The sequence below is a fragment of the Heterocephalus glaber genome, unplaced genomic scaffold (assembly GCF_053883595.1).
Source record: "Heterocephalus glaber isolate CG9 unplaced genomic scaffold, H.glaber_assembly_v1.0 deba00001465, whole genome shotgun sequence".
Taxonomy (NCBI): domain Eukaryota; kingdom Metazoa; phylum Chordata; class Mammalia; order Rodentia; family Bathyergidae; genus Heterocephalus; species Heterocephalus glaber.
Genome location: NW_028258312.1, coordinates 9,893,245 through 9,900,263, shown reverse-complemented (window position 1 = coordinate 9,900,263; position 7,019 = coordinate 9,893,245). Strand labels below are relative to the sequence as shown.

Here is a 7,019-nt window from a genome sequence, read left to right as displayed (position 1 = left end):
ACCTGACTTTTTATATATTCCTTGTGATTTCTAATTCTTCTAAATTCAAATACAGGTTGTAGTGGCTCCTAGAGATTTCTTAATAATTTTCTCTGTAGATGATCATTTCATCTACATATAAAGATTTTGCTTCTACCTTGCCAATCCTATCCTAGTTGTGTCATTTTATTGCCACACTATTTTGTTGGGGCCTAGGTTTCAAAGTTTAATGGACAGATAAAGAGTAAGCATATCTTCCCTTGTTCCCCACCTTAAGGAGAAAGCATTGTATCTTCTCCATTCATATAAGGCATTCTCACTGGAAGTATGGAGTACATGTCTTTAATCTGTTGAGAAGTTTCTGTTCTATTTCTAGTCTCCTGATATCTTTTACCATGAACAGCTGTAGAATTTAGTCCAATACTTTTTCTCCAACTAGTGACAGGATCATATGGCTTTTTCCTTTCCTCTGTTAAAATGATGTCTTTTGGGGGTGGATCTTCCAATGCTGAACCAACACTGCCGTGTCTATAACAAAACCACTTTCTACATCTTGCCAGATCTGACTTCTAATAGTTTGTTTTGTTAAACAAATTTCTATCTATGTTCATACTTTTTGTCTTCTATTATCTTTATCCAATTTAAGGATTAGCACAATGTTGATTTCCTAAAATGAGCGGAGAAGTGTTCCTTCTTTTTTCTGCTTTAATTGTTTCATATAATTTATCAGTTAAACTGTATATGAGCCTGCTGTTGTCATATAGGTAGATTCTCAAGCTAGGAATATACTTTCTTTAATAGGTGCTATTCAAATTTTATATTTCCTCCAGAGTTAGTTTCATTAATTTGTCTTCCTAGGTACTTCTTAGAAGTTGTCAAATTTATTTCAAAGCAGATTTTTGTAGTATGCTTTCTATATCCTTTTAAATTCTGTAAAATCTGTGGTAATATCTCCTAGATCTTGATATTGTAATTTAAAAACTGTAAAATTGATATTGTGTAACAGGAAGAAAAGGTCTAAAGGAACAGGGGAAGTGGGAGGGGTAGGGGAACGGAAAAAAGGGAAAAGAAAAAATATGAGAAAAGGAAAAAAATGGAAACAAAGTTTTGCAAATAGGGAAGGGTGGAGGGGGTGAAGGGAGGGCAAGGGAAGGGGAAAAAATGAGAACCTAGATACTCATGTAATGTTACAAGATCCCAATGATGAATGTAACTATTTTATACCTAAAGTGTACCAATAAACTTAATGTGAAAATAAAATAAATAAAATAAAGGGATATATCCATATATATAAATATTTATATATATAGTAAATGCATACATTAAATACATTCAATAAATCCACATTAAAATATAATGAATATACATATATCTGGTGGATAAATATAGTAATATATGTCTTTATCTTTATCAATCTACCAAACATTTGTAAAGGTATTTTTTTAGACAGTTTTGTCTTTCATAATACTGATACTGTTTTTATAAAAAACACCTTTTGGATGTGTTTATAAGTTCTACTTTGGTTGCTAACAGAAAGTTTTTACAATTAATATGTCCAATATATAACTTATCCGCACTGCTGGCCGTGTAAAAAAGTCACAAAAGGAATCCACGCTACGTACAGTCAGTGATAGCCCACCTGTCTACCAGTTACACACTTGCAAGTAAGGCATAAAGAAACCAATTGTAATAATATATCAGCAGCATGGCTGATAAAAATTATAGTTTGAAAATGTGATAAAATCTTTTGTCTCCTGCTCTGTGGGAAATCTAAGATGGAATACAGGTCTGGACATAGAATACCACCCAAAAATATTAATCTTTTGACCTAAAAGTCACTTGAATCTATTTCACAGAAGTGCAAGTACATCTTATATATATATATATATATATAGCCAATCACTTAAATGTGAAAAATAAAATTGTTAGGCTGGATGTTAACAAATTTTCTGCACACTAGTGTTCAGGTACAATTGAGATTTTCTACTTGTGGTCATGATTAAGGCCTCTTTAATGCTAAAATCCCCCAATACCACTGCATATTAATGAGTGACCTTCCATGACCTTGTTGAAGGTGTAATTTAAAAATTAAAGTGGGCAGATTTTCATCCCTGGCAATGAAAGAGGAAAAAGAAACATGCTCTCAACCAAACAACTAACAAACTGGAGGAAAGGGGAACAATAGCTTCACACAGTAGCCAAGTACTGTAAAAGACTGTGATTCCTGTAAGAAATGAAACAAATAAGGTGATAAATATAGAATTTTATATGGAAATAATATTGTGACATCACAAGAAAGAGTGAAAATGATAAAATATTCATAATATAGATGATTTGAAAAAATAGTTTGAGATTATGGAGGCAAAAGATGCTGCAAGTTTTAAAACATTTTATTTTTTAAAAAACAAATATAGAGAATAAATCCCTCCAAATCTACATCACAGTTGTTTTAAGTCCTTGCTCACCACTAGACCATCATGCTTATGCTAATATTTCAAAATATAGAGCATAAAATGAATGCCAAATTTTCAAGTATGAGATTTCCAAAACTCACACAAAGGAAGTAGGTAGTAAACATTGACTATCCATAGTAGAAAATCCTTGTGACACATCAGGGGTCTTCTGGTGATTTCAAAGAGTTCTATGTTAATCAAAAGACTGAGCTTTTAAGAAAATGAAAAATAAAGCCTTGAAGGAACCAACTTAAATACTTGATGGAACAAAACTGATTCATTTTTTTAAAAAGGACAGTTAAAAACAGACTATGAATAACATAGAACTTACCATATGTACTATCATGAGTCATCTAACACAACAAAAAAGAAATTACTAAATTTTCAAGGAAACAAAAATATGTGACCTAAAATCTGACATAACTCTGTTAATTGAATAGAGAATTGACTGAGGTTATAGAATTATTTTACTAGGACCTCAAAAAAGAAATCATAGCAACATTAAAGTAAACTGGAAAGAAAATAAGCAACAAAGAAAAGGTAGAGAAAAACATTTAAGATAAAACAAATTGAAATCTAGCTACTAAAAATAAAATATATAAAGTGAAAACTTTTACTGGATGAGATATGCATACTAGGTAATATAGTAGCAAATACTGAAATGACAATGGAAGAATATAATCAATTAAATGAAAGAAATAAAAAATACAAAACAAAAACTGAATTACAATAAAGATTCATTGTCTAGAGAGACATTAATAAGCTAATTGTGGATAATTAATATTGGAAAGGAAAAAGGGACTGAAATATATTTGGAAAAAAACAGTGGCAAGTTTCCAAATTTAATTAAAATGTTAAATAATAATTTAAGAGTATCATAGAAGTCAGACAAAAAGAAAAAAGAAAACAAAACTAGGGTCTAATGTAATCAAATTAGTTCAAACATGTGACAAAGAAAAAGCATTTAATGCAACAAAGAAAAACACAAATATGTAAAATAGCAGGTGTTTTAGAAATTGTGTTTCCTGTAAGACGTTTAAGTATTTTGTTCAATTTCTAAATTTTTGTGGAACTTTTAGATAAATTTCTATTACTTATTTTTAATCTTATATAATCATGGTCAGAAAATATACTTGGCATGATTGATATTTGTATTACGATGCAGTATGTGTTTTATTTCAGTCTTAACCCTCTATTAGAAGGCAACCACAGGATTGATCACAAGGCAGATTTTTAAGGGTTTTTAAAGGGTTTTATATCTTAATTATATTGGTCTTCACACAAATTTATACATATTATCAAATACTAGTATGTGTTAATAACAGATATGTTTCATTTTGCAATTTATACTTCAAAATCCAATTTAATGACAATCAAGGAGCTTATTGCCAGTATTGAATTATTTGAAAATGTAGAGAAAATATATAATGTATGTAGTAACAATACAAACACTCCTGAATTCACATTTCAGCATAAAACATTGCTAAATGCACTTACATGGAAAAGTATATTTTGAGAAGTCACCATGAAAATGAATATAGAGAGGAGCTATATTTTATCAATTACAATTGTAAAAGTAAAGAAGGTTGATTATTTTAAGTTTTGTTGTTAAAGTATCAGGCACAGTTGCTGTAGACAGGTAAATAATAATAACTTTGAAATGCAGTTTTACATTGTCTTGGGTGGCTAACCGTGCATGTACTGTGTTTCAATAATCCAAATTCAAATGTGTATACCAGGAGCATATGCACAGCAGCTCGTTCAAGCATTCTGTAGTAATGACAATACATTGGTACCGAGGTCCACCTAAAAATCCATTAGAGATTGGATAATTATACAGACCAGACTTGTATTAATATCAAAAATTTTCAATTCAGGAAATTGAGAGAATGTATGTTGAAAAAGTGTTACACAGGGTAAGAGCATATAATATCACTTTTATCAATTTCAAAAGCACACATCCATACTTTTAAAAATTTCAGATGATGTAGAGATTAAAGTTGATTTTAATGTTAATTCATGATTGAAAATTTGTGGTCTAGAACTAACAATCTATTTTAATTTTATTATTCCTTATCATCACTATTTCTTTGGAAATTTTTGTTTTAAAGTATTTTCAAATTTTCTAATTGACATTTCAGAACAAGTTTGTTGATTTTCAGGGGAAATGGCTTTCCCATAATTCACTGTGGCCTGGACTCAATGACATCAACTTGTATTGGCCAATTTGATCCTAAGTCAAACTGCATTTTTCTCAGGTCTATTTAGTTGATACATGGCACTTCACTGGTGACTTTTTTTCATATGGTCTTTAACAAGAATTCATAAGTTGCATTGATTGTGCCCTAAGAGATGAGGGACCGATGATAATTCAGATGGGCACCCCTGAAGAGCTTTGTCTGTTTCCTGTCCCATTCTAGCCATATTGTTTTGAAAACCTTGGAGAAAGACTGAATCTCCCCACCAATCTGAGACTGTATGTGAGTTTTTACAACATTAACTGGAAAAAACAAGAACCCTAACATGGCACCCAGTACACCTCCACAGATAAAGTCATTAACCAAATGAGCACTGTGAGTTGTTGCAGTAGGCAGATGCTCCTTAATGGGACCTTGAAGGCCAAAAAAAAGAACATTGCTGAATCCATTACGGAAAAGAATGAGCACCAAGCCTCAATAATACTCTCTAATTCCATGGCATTTCAGAGCCCTGAAGGCCTCATAAGTGTTTGTAAATTTGTCATGATGCTTGTGGTCTTGAAGCAGTGTCTGAATTCTTTCCAATGGAGTGAAAATGGCTTCTTTTGTCCTTGCAAGTATTGCAGCTGCACCATGGGTTGCAAACTCTGGAGCACTGAAGTGGCTATGGAGAAGGCAAGACAAATCCTAACACAGACCAAACATAAGTGTCAGGGTAGTTGTTTTCTGTCCATGATATAAGTTTCAAAATCCATCCCTCCTCAACTGAAGTACTGCATCCTGGGTTTTGATTCCATAAAACTGCTGCCCAAAGAGGACCTTCTGAACTAGATGTGATTGCTATAATGCTGAAAGCTTCTCAGCAGCCACACAAATAATGTTTCATTTCACCAAGACTGGTAATATGAGGTGATATGTCTTACTTTGAAGACCTTAGGATTGGTGGCCTCTTTTCATGAGCTTCTGAATCCATCATGTTGCTTCTGATCTCTCTTGTTCATGAAGAATTTTTTAACATGTGACATGAGCTGAGCCTTGCATTGTAGGGAATGAGAGGTTTCTGGTAACTTTCTCAAATTCTTCCATTGCTACTGGTCTGTTAGGTTCTCTTTTCTGGAGTCACTTTTAATATCTGGATTTACCATGGCCGCAGGTGCCAGCCCCACACCCAATGCCTCCTGCCCACCCCAAGGACGGCCTGCAAGGGAGCCCGTGCCCATGCCTCAGAACACGTTTGATGCTCTGAATGATCATAAAATGATCATAAAATAGATGAAAGGAAAAAAGGGCAGTGGTACTGACATTGATTAAGATGTGTTAAAAACATGTATCAAATGGCCAAAGGGAACTCCATCATTGTGCAATGTTAATATGCACTAATAAAGAAATAAATAAATAAGAAAAGACATACAAAACAGTCAATTAACATTTTACTATGAACAACTTAAGTTTATATTTAAAACTTATTTTTAATGTAAACAATACTGATTTTAAAAACTCACCAGATTCTCTTTAGATAAAGTAGCAATGCCACCTCACATAAACATCAAGTGTTTAAGTTTTGGATTAGTCCTGCCTCAGGGTGCTCCTTGGGTCTGGGTGGTCACAGGGAGTGGGTGATCTGCCAGACACTGTGTTCCTATACAGGAGACCATTCAAATTGAATTCCAAACAATTGAAAGCAAATTCAATAAATCTCATTACCTTTCTAATAAAGTAATATGTACCATATATAGTGCAATAAAATCAAGACTTAAAACTATCTTTGTTATAAATAATCACTGTGGAAGATTCACAATTTGCCTTTTTGTCATTAATCACTGTTCATGTTACCCTAGTGCTGTGGGCTCTCTGATGGTATTCTGAGCCCCTTAAGGTGTTGATGAACCCTGCAGTTGCGTCCCAGCATCTACAGCTTAATCACATTTGGGTAGAGAACATACTGTAGTAAATGGTCATTTACTTCCATCAGAATAATTGAATTATACAATTATTAAATATTTTTATTTTAAATCTCTAGTATCCCTTACTTTACATTACTACCTTGTCATATGTACCCATATGCTTTTCAAAGGCACTTTTGAAAATCTAACTATTGGTATTAAGTGAGCATTTGTATCAAACACAGAAAAACTCATTTAATTTTCCCTAGAAAATATAGTTAACAATACAGAATTATGATAATTACCCTGGAAAATATTCTTAATATCTTCTCATAACTTCACATACAAACAAAGATGACATTTCCTCCTTTCTATCTTCTGAGAAACAAGTAGTTTTCTAAAATACATATAAAAAATTTAAATCAATATTATCCTCCCAGAATGAAGCAATTATTACAGCTCTTACCATCATGAAGCAGTCCAAAAACTTTGTGAGGTAATTAAAT

The 7,019-nt window shown here is 32.4% G+C and overlaps 1 pseudogene; it reads right to left on the bottom strand.

Annotated features, from left to right (window-relative positions):
* Positions 1-4,732: 4,732 nt before the first annotated feature.
* LOC101707427 (mitochondrial nicotinamide adenine dinucleotide transporter SLC25A51-like) lies at positions 4,733-5,606 on the bottom strand (annotated as a pseudogene).
* Between the last annotated feature and the right edge of the window lie 1,413 nt (positions 5,607-7,019).